Source organism: Pleurodeles waltl, chromosome 12, assembly GCF_031143425.1.
Source record: "Pleurodeles waltl isolate 20211129_DDA chromosome 12, aPleWal1.hap1.20221129, whole genome shotgun sequence".
NCBI lineage: Eukaryota > Metazoa > Chordata > Amphibia > Caudata > Salamandridae > Pleurodeles > Pleurodeles waltl.
In genome coordinates this window covers 557,159,898-557,174,092 of record NC_090451.1, presented here as the reverse complement: position 1 = coordinate 557,174,092, position 14,195 = coordinate 557,159,898, and positions in this window count along the sequence as shown.

The following is a 14,195-nucleotide window of genomic DNA, read 5'->3' as shown; positions in this document are numbered from 1 at the left end:
TTTTTTAGGTGGAAGTCTACCAGACAGACCAACTGTCTGTTTTGTTAAAGACATCTTGGGGGCTTTCATAATGCTGACTTTTGACTGCATTCCGCCAGTTGCTTATCATTGACTTTGTGGTTCATAACTCTCATTTTCTGGCTTTGTATTTACTGTCTTTATTTAATTTTGGCTGTCGTGCTTGTGTTCACCCATCCCATTGCCCAACCTTGTTTACTGTATTCTTACACAAATTCACTCTCTGTCAAGGCCTTTACATCTTTTACTTATCTTGATACATTTGTTGTTCATTCAAAGACAGAAGTCAAATCTCAAGCTCTCTTGGAATGTTTTTGTAGCACACACAAAAGTGAACTGTGCATATGTTTCAGAATATATCAGAAATTGTTCAAATGAAGCACTTTTTTGTAATTCTGAAGTGTGGTGGAAACAAATATTTGAATATGATCAAAACTCATCAAAACACTTGGCGATGACATTCGCACAAACATCATCTGTGTACAGTAAAACCGTATTTCGGTAAAATTTAGTTTTCATTTCAAATGAAAATGTGTTATCTGTAATGGCATTGCACTAACCTTCCATGCATACTCCACTTTAGGCCACTCTCTGCCCTTCCACTCTATGCCACACCACTCCATTCTACAATATGTTACTTCACTCTATGCTCTTCCAATGTAAGACACACCACAACACGCCATTCCACACCACTCCAATTTATGCCACTCACTCCACACCACTCCACTCTCTCCCCTCCACTCTACCCCTACTTCAATCTACCCACTCCACTCCAATCTATTCAACTCCACTTGGCTCATATTACCCCAATCTACCCCCCACTCTGCTACAATCAACAACAATCTACTCCACTACAATCTACCCCACTCAACCCCACCCAGTCTACCACTCTCCACTCCAATCTACCTCATCCCAATTTACCCACCCACTCCATCCCATCCCAATCTACCTAACCTGCTCCATTCCACCCGATTTCATTGTACCGCACTCTAACCCACTCTACCCCACTCCACTACAATCTACCCCACTCTTGTCTACACCACTCCACCCCAATTTACCCCACTACACTCCACTTCAATCTGCCCCACTGCGCTCAATTTTACCCAGTCACCCCTACCCCCACTCCATCCCAATCTACCACACTCCACTCAAATCTACCCCCTTCTTTTCCATTCTACCCCACTCCAATCCACTCCAGTCTGCCCAAATCCACCCACTCCAGCCTATCCAAATCCAACCCACTCCACTCCAGCCTAACCAACTCTACTCCAATCTGCCCCTCTCCACTTTACTCCACCTCAATCTACCCCAGTCCAATTTACCCCACTCAATTCCAATTTACCGCACTCTACTGCAATCTATCCAACTCCTCTTCACTTTAATCTATTCCACTCCACTCTAATCTACCTCACTCCACCCCAATCTACCCCACTCCAATCTACCACAATCAACCCCTCTCCAATCTGCCACAATCTACCCCACTCCACACCAATCTACCACTCTCCAATCCACTCAATCTACCTCACTCCACTCCACTCTAATCTACCCCACTCCACTCCAGCCAATCTGCCCCACTCCAACCTACCACACTCTACTGAAATCTACCCCACTCCACTTCAGTCTAACTCACTGAACTCAATCTAACCCACTCCACTTCAATCTAACCACCTCCACTCTATTCTACCCCACCCCACTCCAGTGTGCCCTACTGCAACCTACACTACACCAATCTATCTCCCCAACCTACCCCATCGACTCCACTCCACTCTGCCCCACTCTACCCCAGTCTACCCCACTCCACCACCTGCAATTTCCCCACCCCACTCTACCCCACAAACTTTACCCCATCTCACTCTTCCACACTACATTCTATTCTATCACACTCCACCACATTCTACCCCACTCCAGTCTACCATAATCTGCCCCACTCCACTCCAATCTTCTACTCTCAAATCTACTCAACTCAAAATCTCTCCCACTCCACTTCATCCAATCTACCCCACTCCAATCTACCACAGTCCACTCAAATCCACCCCGATCTAACCCATTCACCCCAATCCACCCCTCTTCAATCTACCCCACTGCACTCCAATCTACCCCTCCAAAATGTACCCCACCCAAATCTATCCCACTCCAATCTACCCCTATCTACACCACTCCAATCTACTCCACCCACAACTACCACCCTCCACCCTACTCCCCCACCCAACTCCAGTCTCCTCACACCACTCTCCCCACCCCACCTTACCCCACCCCAATGTACACCACTTCATTCCAATCAGTCCTACTCTAATCCACCCAATCTACCCCACTCCACCCTAATCTACCCACTATACTACACTCCAATTTACCCCACTCTTCTTCAGTCTATCTCACTCCACTCCAATTCTCAACTCCACTCCAATCTATCCAACTCAGTCCACCCCACTCGAGTGTACCCCACTCCAATCCACCCAATATAACCTACTCCACGATGTAAATTCAATCGAGTTTCACGATAGATCTCTAGTTCAGAGCCTTATTTCATTTAATGAACGCACCCGCTTTTATACGGAACGAAGAAAGGGATGTATAACTCTAGAGTCAGCACTAGAGGACGAAGGTCAGGCTTCAGCCAAAAGCCATTCCAGCTGCAACATAGCACGTAATCATCTTGGGGGTGGTGATTCCAATGAGACTAACCCTGTATGACTGGCACCAGCTCAGGAAGTAACCCAAGGGGATAATCCAGTGGAACCATTCTTGATAGATCCCGACGTGATTATTACTAATGAGACAATCCTGGAGAAGACCCATCTACAGACATCCAGTGTTGCCTCTGATAGGAAAAGTTTATCAATAATGACATGGAATATAGCCGGCCTTGGGAGGAAATTAGATGATAATGATTGGTGTTTATACATAAACTCCCATGACATATGCCTTTTTCAAGAAACATGGGCTGAGGAGAAGATCATCATAGATGGGTTTCTTTCCTTTAATTTGGGAGCACAGGGGGGCGTGGCTTCGGGCGTCAAGATGGCGGTCGCACTCTGAGAGTGCTCTGGACCCCTCCGTCATCCGCCCTCAGAAGCCGCCATCGAGAGGTCTACCATGCTGCCCTGACCGCCCCGTGAGCTCCTGGACCTCGGGGGGGCCTCCGGCGCTAGCGCTGGCTCAGTCCGAGCCGTGAGAGCTGTGAAGGCTGGATGCGACCGGGTCGGTGGGTCTCCTAAGATGGCGGCCGGGCTGACGGCGCCGGGATGCGCCTCGGCGTTGGAGCCCGCCCGCTGACGGGGCCTCCTCCGGCGCGGGTGCCGTGTGCGGGCTGGAGTGCCTGGGGCGAGCTGAAACCTGGTGCCCCCGGGGGACGGGAGAGCGACGAAGCCGGCGTTCTCCGTTGGTCCTCGGAGGGCCAGACTATGAGGTGCTGGACCCGAGGGCCCGGCGAGAGGCCCGGAGAGAGTGAGCCCCGGGAGAGGGGCTCCCCTGCCTGACTCGAGTGGACGTGGTCGGGCCCCTGGACAGGGGCTTGCCCGCTAAGAAGACCGCACGGAGTGTCCTACGGAGGGCGTCTGGACCGGATTCTGCAGTCCGGAGCCCACAGGCCGGCTTGAGATACCCTGCCTATGCGAGGGGAGAGTAGTGAGGACGACGTGGAGGAGGTGAGCTGTGCGGCTAAGGGGACGTGACTGTGCGGCACGGCCGCTGATCCTGGGCGACCGGGGTGAAGTGGACACCCGCGGCCCCCCCTGGTCCGCCCGCGCAGGAGCGCAGTTGCCCCTCACGCCAGAGAGGAGAGGAGGAGGGTCAGAAGAGAGATCGGGGCCCCCCTCCCCATAAGTAAGCAGCGTAATGGGAACTCAGTAGGGCGCAGCGGGCCTGAACATTAAGGCTGTGCCCTTCGATTCACAATCCTTAATTTGAAAGAGACTCCCCAAAGGCTTGCCCCTATTCCACAGCCGCAATTTTGATAAAGCACGCTAATAACCTCGGAGGTGGGAATTTAATTACGACGCGCTGGGGCTCGCGGATGGTCATCGAGCCCCACGACTTCCCGTCTTTCCAAAACTGTCTGATTGGAGAAGAAACCGGCCACGGGGCAATCCAGCTACACATGACTGAGTGGAAGCCAACAAATTCAAAGGTCCTTGACATATTTCGCTGGCACACCCTGTTGGGGCCCGACTGCTGTGTCTTCCCTGTAGATGCGCTTAGGGTGCTGAATTTGGACGGAAGAGCTGCATAATTCGATCTGGGTTCTCCATCCCCTCCCTCCGAGATAACATGGGGAAAGACAGAGCAAGTAAACACCCTCCACCCTCTCAACCAAAGATTGATCAATTTGCAACGCCAACAGGTCCGAGAGGGGGCGGAGAGACAGCCGCGGGGGACCCAACACCAGACGGAGTGAATGCCATCCTCCTGGCAATCCAGTCTTCGCAATCAGCTGTAGAGACTAAAATCGGAGAGGTGCGTGAGGAGATGGGCCTTATCAGGCAGGACCTCAGAAATGCGGCAAATCGGATCACTAACGTGGAGGGCAGAATCTCTTGCAACGAAGACGAACTAGCTGACCTTAGAACCAAGGTGGCCCAGTTACAAACTCGAACAGCAGAATTACATAGCCGGGCAGAAGATGCGGAAAATCGATCGAGACGAAACAACCTACGTTTTGTAGGATTCCCGGAAGGCGCGGAAGAGGATAAAGCCACAGAATTTTTAGAGCAATGGATCAAAAGCTGGATGCCAGACCAATCTCTTTCACCTTGGTTTGCAGTGGAACGTGCGCACAGGGCCCTTGGTCCTCGCCCCCCTCCGGGCGGTCCAAAACGGCCGATGATTGCCCGAATCCTCAACTTTAGAGATCGTGACAATATCCTCAAAGAGGCGAGGCGCTCTGAAAATCTTCAGTGGGACAACTACAAAATCTTAGTATTTCCAGACTATACCCGGGAGGTCCAGGTCCGCCGCCGCTCATATGAGCAAGTGAAACAAAAACTTAGGGCGATGCAGCTTTCGTACATGCTCCTTTTTCCTGCGAGACTCAAAGTTATTATGGCAGACAAGGCGTACTTCTTCGATTCCCCGGAAGAGGCATGGGACTGGCTGACTGAGGAGGGCGTCGGGGCTCGGAGGGGCCCAGCGGCGCGAAGAGGGGAGCCCTTCCGGGTGGATCCCCCCCCGCTGGTGGGCCCTGGCGGGGTCGTAAACGTACTAGGTCTCGAAGAGGAAGACGAGGACACTTGGACACTTCTGTGAACGGAGAGGCGGTGGGAGAGGCTGGCCCACAAATGGGAAGGTTGCCCGTTGAGTCTCCGAAGGGACAGATTCAGGCGCAGGCCGAGGAGGAGGGCCGTCTGAGTTAATCCCCAGCGCTTGGCTGACGTGTTCCATGGAGCCCCGAATGGAGCGCATGGGGAAGTTTGGAGAGTCTGGTCCACCTTGAAGAAACCTGTGATGGGCTACAGCGGGGATACAGGCTCCCCTCAAGTACTGTAAAATATGGCTTGACTTCTAGTGAATAATTGTAAATGATCCGTCTTAATGGAGGGGTCCATCACTCCACTCCTATGGCAGTCCTTATGGCTGTCTTGTTTTGGTTGACGGTTAGGGCGACAGATGCTTCCTGGGTGGGAGTATGGGGTGGGGGGCGGTTTTGGGGGAGGAAGGTTAAGTTAGGGTTAGATAGATGTATTTTGAGTATTGCGTTATTAAGTTTTAATTGGTCATTCCTTAGCCCACTGACTGGCATCCAAAGCTGTAAGACTCCTACGCAACCCACGTCTGGTCCACATTGACACAAATCATTTCTTGGAATGTGAACGGGCTGCTAGATAAGATCAAGAGATCTGCAGTAATTAACACTCTCCGTAGATATTCCCCATTGGTAGCCCTATTGCAGGAAACACACCTCATGGGAACTAAATGCCCTATGATGGCCCGAGGGGGATTTGATAGGGTCTATCACGCAGGCTTCTCTAGGGGATCAAGAGGGGTAGGTATCCTGCTTCATCGCTCACTGCCCATGGTGGTAACATCTACGAGATCCGATCCACAAGGCAGATTCATAGTAGTCTCAGGACTACTTCGTGGCGTGACATTGAATCTTGTATGCGTATATGCCCCCCCAGCGGGATTTGACACCTTCTTATGTTCACTTCGACATGTGGTGGCGGGACTCCCCCAAGGAATCACAATAGTAGGAGGAGACTTTAATGCGGTTCTAGACCCTAGATTAGATGTGTCAGGAGATGTCACAGCGGGCAGGTCTGCCCGAGCCACAGGCCTTATGAGTTGGGCAGACAGCCTAGGCCTATGTGAAGTGTGGAGAACTTGGCACCCTATGGAGCGTCAATATACGCACACGTCTGCTGCCCATCAGACACACTCTAGAATTGATCTAATATTTATGCCGGCCATGGACTTCTCCGGTGTCACGGGAGCAGAGATACTGTCCCGTGGGGTGTCGGATCACGCACCGGTGCGAGTCCGACTGGGCGGAGTAGACCTCACCAGGCACCCGGTATGGCGCCTAAATGCTTGGCTCTTGCAAGATGAAGATTGTGTCCTCGAGATTAGAGATCGTCTCACGCAGTACTTTGAACTGAATGTGGGAACAGTCCAGTCGTCAGGCACGCTATGGGCTGCCTACAAGGCTACCTTGAGAGGGCAGGCTAAGTGCCTCTTGCGAGCACGTGAGCGCATTCGTGAGTCACGTGTGTCCGAGTTAGAAGCGGTAGCGTTAAAACTGGAACACCAGCAAGCAGTCTTATCCGAAATCTCCACATTGAGGCAGCTCACCAGGGTCCGAGAGGAAATTAAACACCTAACACTTGAGTCAGCGAAGCATATGTGGAGGGCATCGTCCGCCCGAATTTATGGCTGGGGGGACAAAAATGGGAAGCTCTTACACTGGTTGGCCACTCGACCCTTAGCTAACAGAATCATTCCCGAAATTAGAGATAACACAGGTACCCTTCACAAGACACCCATCGAGATTGCACAGAGTTTTGCTTCCTATTATGCATGCCTATACGCAGAACACCCCCGGCCTACGGTTGAAAAAGCTTCCCCCCTCTTGAACGACATAACACTCGCCAGAGTGTCTCAGGCGACTAGGGACAGGCTGGACGAAGCACTTGACCTAGCGGAAGTAACGAGTGCGATTGCCAGTCTGGCTTCAAGCAAGACACCAGGTCCGGATGGGTTTCCTGCGGAACTGTACAAGAAATGTAGTGACATTCTGGCCCCACACTTACTTGAGATGTATAGAGAAGCCGAGCAGAAAGGTCACTTCCCCTCAGGGATTGACCTTGCTACAATAGTAGTAATCCCGAAGACCCAGCCCCCATCGCCAAATTGCTCGGCTTATCGGCCTATCTCCCTCCTCAACACTGAGATCAAGGTGCTAGCCTTGATCCTTGCCAATAGATTAAAAGAGGCAATGCCCGTCTTGGTGCACCCTGACCAATGCGGCTTCATGCCTACGCGGAGCACCAGGCACTGTATTAGGCGTCTACATTTAGCCTTAGCACACCGTAAAATCCTGTCACACACCCCTCTAGCGCTGCTCCTACTTGATTTCGAGAAGGCCTTTGATACAGTGGATTGGTCCTATCTTGAACAAGTACTTATAAAAAACGGCCTTGGACCCAAGTTCTGAGGTCTTGTGGGACTGCTCTACTCTAATCCGACGGCTCAGGTCCAAGTAAACGGAGTGGTCTCAGGGGTGTTCCCGATCGGGCGTGGTACCCGACAAGGATGTCCACTATCCCCCTTACTCTTTGCATTAATAATAGAACCTCTGGCGAAGTTATTTCGAGAGGATCCTCTGATGGAAGGCTGGTCTTGGCCAGTGTGTCCAGAAGACCGTGTGGCACTTTATGCGGACGATGTCCTATTATACATAGCCAATCCGGCCAGGAGCGGTCCCCGTATCATGCAAATTCTGGATGTCCTCTCGGAGGCATCGGGTCTCGCCCTAAACCCCCAAAAATCCCTGTTGGTTCCGCTCCATCAATCTAGAGATTGTATGGACTGGCAACAAAGTATTCCAGTGCGAAGAAATAGCTTTAAATACCTGGGGGTGCATGTCGCAATGCTCCCTGAATTAGCATGGGAGCTCAATGTCACACCTTTAACCAGAAGAATCAAAGACGATCTTCAACGTTGGAAGGACCTTCCTCTTAATTTGCTGGGAAGAATCGCACTCTATAAGATGATGGCCCTTCCCAGACTTCTCTACCTCCTTCAAAACTATCCTAACCCTATCCCCATGAAATGGTTTAGAGACATGGACTCGCTAGCATGCCAATTTCTATGGAGTGGTACCCGTCCCCGGCTAGCGCTTAAAACCTGTCAGAGAGATGTTAATGAAGGGGGCTTGGGAATGTCTAATGTCCATTACTACCACCTGGCGACGCAACTACTAGTGATCAACGACTGGTTGGGGGGGGGTTGGACAGATCCGGCGTACCGTCTGGAACTCCAGACATTGACCTACCCCAAGATCTTTGACGCCCTATATGGTGGTAAGATCACTCGTGAGACCCCTGGGGTGACAGGGGTGGTGCTGCAGGGATGGCGGACGGCTCAAAAGATCTCGGGATGGTGGGGACGCCTTACTCAGCAGACCCCACTGTGGCAGGGGACCTGCTTGGGCGAAGTTGTGGGTCTTGAGGGATTCCAGAAATGGGATATTTTAGGCATCTCTACTCTGGGTGATGTATGGGAGGGCACGAGCATGCGTTCCTTTGAGGATCTCCAAGAAATCTTTGCACTAAATAAGACACAGTTCCACAAGTATCTCCAAGTACGACATGCCCTTCTGTCGCAGGTCCAGCCAGGGAATAGCATACCCGTAAGCAGTCCTATGGAGAGGAGGGCTCTGATGGGGAATCTGGGCAGGGGAGGTGTCTCCCAGGTGTATCGCACATTAATCTCTACTACGGCCTGCTCCCTGGAGGAACTTCGTCAGAAATGGGAGGGATGGGTGGGCCCTCTTGAAGAGGAGGACTGGACTGAAGCTTTGGCAGCTTCCCACTCCCTGACTATGACGACACGTCTCCGACTAGTACAGACATATTATCTTCATACTGCTTACCTTGCACCCTCCAGATTGCACAGAGTAGGACTCCGGCCTACGGCTGATTGTCCCCGTTGTATGAGCCCTAAAGCTGATTTTTTCCATATGGTGTGGTCATGCTCGGTTATCAGTACATATTGGAAGATGATCTCGCGTGACGTCTCGTTGATTCTGCAAGTAGACGTGGCGCTGACACCATTGACATCCCTATTAGGGGTTATGGGAGAATCAGGACTACGTAGAGCAGAACGTACCTGGCTGGGGGTGGCATGCCTAGTGGCCAAAAGAGACATCGTGGCGGACTGGAAAGCCACCATGGCTCCGGCCCTGACCAAATGGAGGAGGGGAATGGACTGGTGTGCCCAATGTGAAAAGCTCGTATATGAGGGTAGAGGGTGTCCGAGTAAGTATAACAAGATCTGGGGGAAGTGGGACGGAATGACATTTTAACCCCCTGGGATGCGGACCGACACAGTGGAAAGAAGAACCCTCACACACTCCTCCAACTCCTTTGGAGGGAAATGAGACACATACGTGGCACGTTGGTATTGACATGTACCGTCTATCTACTCAAGGTGCTGTCTGGGGCTTTGGAGCTGACCACTGTTTGGTGCCCATTGGCGCCTTGTTACTTTATTTTTAGTATATAAATGTATTGTTTGTTTTGTATTACTTTATTTTATTGCAAAATCAATAAAAATTCGTTATAAAAAAAAATAATTTGGGAGCACAACCATCTACAAAGGCAACAGGGCGAGCCAAAGGGGGTCTCTTGATGTTACTAAACAAAAAAGTGCAATGTGGATACAAGATTCTAACATTTAATTGTCCAGATTTGATGGGGTTACAAATTACGTTCCAACAGAGTTTTTATTTAATTCTCATTAATGTTTATGCTAGATCTGTATCTCGAGGGACAGAATCTCAGATTCTTGATTTTCTAGATACCTTACAACCCACATCACATTTGATAATAGCAGGGGACGTAAATTGTACATTTGAACCTTCTGTATTACTAAAAGGCTTAACAGAGGACGAAGACCAAACATGGGGAATTGCACAGCTGTCCAGTGATCACTTCTGTCCTAATTCTTGTGTAGCCTCCCAGCTTAGCCTTTCTTTGTTTGAAGCATGGCCTTAGGGCCTGCAATGGACGTATGCCTTCCGATCTTGATATTGCTCCCACCTTCAAGCGAGGCACATCCACTAGTGTAATAAACAATTTTTTAGTGGATATAAGATTGTGGCCCCTCCTGAGAGATATGAAGGTGGATGTAAGAAGTGAAAGAGATCATTATCCCTTGCTACTTTCTATTTCAGGGGATGTTTTTGGCAGAAGTTCAAATAATCAAGTTACTATTGTCCCGCTCCTATTTTGAACACCCGGTCTACGAAGGTCAGGTGGCCGAGGGTCCAGTCGAATCCTTATTTGTTGCGTGAGATCTACTCAGTTTTTATTGACAATTTGGCCCCATACCATAACTGTGATTTTAAAGCTATCCCACTTTTATCTATACACGAAAATATGGTCACTAGATTGCAAAGTATCTTTTATAGGAAGGTTGGACCAAGACAACAAGGAGGCCCCTCGGCTTGTACCTCATGGTTTGACGAATCCTGCCACAGGGCCAAGACAGGTCTAAAAAATGCCATAATTAAAGGGAACTCCGGGGAGATACAATCAGCCAGACGTATCTATAAGGAATCCATCCTTCGAGCTAAAAAAACTTGGGAAGAAACAATCTGGCAGGAGCTGTTGGTTGCTACAAAAACTAACAACAATAAGCTGTTTTGGGAGTTGTTGAGTAAGAGAGGGAAAGAGGGTAGAACCAGCCCAAGTTATCATTTACAACCAGAAAAATGGGTTGAACACTTCACAAGCCTCTATGATAAAATTGATACTCCTGTGATTCCAGCTAGCAGGGAAATGGGGCAAGATCCACTCTTCACCTTGGATGCGACCCACAGCCTTATTCCAACTGAAGGGGGCTTACAGATCGCTGAGGGCCCCATCCATTTTTCTATGGAAGAAACTGCAGAGGCTCTCCGCTCGTTAAAATCTGGGAAAGCACCTGGTCCAGATAAAATTCCGGGGGATCTTTATTCATCCGAGCCAGTTATCTGGACCTGGTATATCAACGCACTTTCCAATAAAATTTCTGAAGGGGGGCAGATCCCTACGACATGGAAGGGTGCTGAAATTATTCCCATTCACAAAAAGGGTAACGTAAACATCCCAAATAATTATAGGCCGATTAGTCTCATAGACAACCTCCAAAAGATATTTGCCAAACAACTTCTAGGTAGATTTACTAATTGGGCCACGGATCAACAGATCCTCTCTCCACTTCAAGCAGGGTTTTGATCTAGGATTAGTGCAGTGGACCAGGTCTTTAGGCTGGCCGTACTGTTTTGGAAATATACAGCTCTTGCAAAACAGCCGTTATACATCGCCTTTATTGACTTGAGATCAGCCTTCGATCTTGTTCCAAGGGAGAAGCTATGGGAGGTGCTATACAGAATAGGGACCCCAGTTAATATAATCCAACTTTTGAAGAGATTGCATAAAGACACCTATGCGCAAGTGAGGTGGGGTACTTCTGCTGAACTAACAGACAAAATCACTACAAACAGAGGAGTTCGCCAGGGTTGTGTGCTGGCACCGTTTTTATTTTCTATTTTTATCAATGAGGCGGTACAGGTTTTAATGGCATGCCAGAATGATGCACCAACCCTGTGCGCTCAGAAAATCCCAATTCTTCTGTTGATTCCCTCCTTATATCCAAATCACCAATGGGCTTACAAATTCTTATTAATAGATTTAATTCCTTCTGCCACAAGTTCGGCCTAGAGCTGAACCACAAGAAAACTAAGCTAATGGCACTTCGTTTTGGAGCGCGGAAGAAATGTATTATCGGTTTGGAAGGCGAAATCTTGGATAAGGTCAGCTCTTTTGATTACTTGGGCGTGAGGATTTCTGACAATTTGCATTGGGCAGATCAGGTTAACAAAAGTGCTGCCCGTTTGCAACATGACGCAGCGTCCATCCTTCGTTTTTTTCGAGGTACAACAACAAAAACTGTCTCCCCGGCAATAAAGATCTATATTGCCAGAGTACAAGGAGCCGCTGTCTATGGAGCCGAGGTCTGGGGCTTCTTTGATTGCAATAGGTTAACAATTGGAGAGAATAACTTATCAAGGGCTTTATGTGCCTGCCCTCCTAGTACTCCGCTGATTCCATTGTTTTTATATCTGGGCCTTAGACGGATAGGAGACCTAATTATTTTAAGACCACTCCTTTATTGGGTTAGGCTATGTACTGTACCTGAATTAGGTGTTTACAAGTCCTCTCTTTTAGACCTGTTAAAATGCCCCAATTCCACTTCTATTCCTTGGGTTTCCAAATGGTTGAATAACTTAGGCCTTGGAGACTTTTGGGAAAAACCACACAAACTTGAGAAAGTTCATTCTAGAGTGTTGAAACGAGTATATTTGTCCTATGTATGGAACGATTACATCATTCATAGATCCCATGGTTGTCTAACAAATCTTTTTTTAGACTTTAAATGGTATCCGATATTTGAACTGTATTTAGACACTATACCAGATATCCTAGGCAAAAGTTTATATGCCAGATTTCGTTTCGGATCGTTGCCATTGAAGTATCTGATGTGCAGATGGGGTACAAAAACAGCATCTGATAAATGTCCTGTATGCGGCATAACATCTGAAACAGTAGAACATTTTATGTTTTTTTTGTCCCGCATACTCTTCTCCCAGGTCAAAGTGGATTTGTAGCATGTGCCGGGAACTGGGGATTAGAGACTGTGCTTCTGCTTTGAGGGTCTTAAAAAGTCATCATTCTAAGGCCTTAATACAAGCCGTTAGCAAGTATTTGCTAGCAGCATGGCGTATACGAAACTCTGTTATTAGCAATGAGCTTTGGACTTGAGTCGACAAGATTTTTACTGTGTATTTTTGTATGGGTTTTACTGAATCATATTTTATACTTTTTTGATTTTATATTTTTCTATTTATTATTGTACGTTGCTCTGATGATCTATTCGATCGAATAAAGCTTGTGTTAAACAACAACCTACTCCACTCTAACTCAGTCTACCAACCTTCATTCCACTCTATCCAATCTACCTCACTCCACTCTACCACATGCCACCCAAATCTACCCAATTCAATCTACCCCACTCCATTCTACTCCCTCTAGTCTATCCCAATCCATCACACGCAACCCACTCCTCTTCCAATCTACCCCACCCCACTCCATTCTGCCCCACTCTTCTCCCACTCCATTCTAATCCAATCTACCCCACTGTACCCCATTCCACTCTAGCCTACTCCAATTTACCCCACCACACTCACCTGTGTGGTGGGGTGTATTGGTAATGAAAGGCACTTTAGAGCATGTTTATAGTTTCTGTATGCAGCACAATGCAGCAAGCCACCTTGCTGAGCTGGGCTGCATGAAAAGGCAGGCATGTGCCTCATTTATTTAACATTATATGGTGCATTCTGACCCTTTCCTAGCACTGGTGCATTTTTGGCTGCCTAGCACCAACACAGGCACTCTTGCACCATGGTACAATGGTGCCTGCATTGTAGGCATGATTGTTATTGTGCAGGAAGGGGCACTTTCCTGCACAAAAACAATCCTCTGGGCTATTTTCCTCTTTCTATGAGTGCTGCAGAAAGCAGCTCATGTAGAAATAGGAAAACACGAGGAGAAATAAAGATAGTTATACCTCACCTGCAGAGGAATAGCACTGTGGCGCTTTCCAAGGTCCACCACTAAAGATAATCAATCAGTAGATTTGCAGAGCGCTTCTTGTCACCCTTGATGGTATCCAGGCATTGGCAGGGTCCAGTTGGTGAGCCGATTGGATGGAAAATCTGGGAATGCGCCAAAATCCATGAGTGGATGCGTGGGAATACCCATGCTCCACCCATTGAATGCTTCCCTGGGGCAGAGTAATGCCTGGCAGCGATCTGTGCTGCCTTGTGTTACTCCAGATATATCAAGCCATGCAGGGCCACAAAAGATGGCCTTGTGTGACTTGATACATCGCACCTCGTTTTTGTGTCACCATTGAGCCGC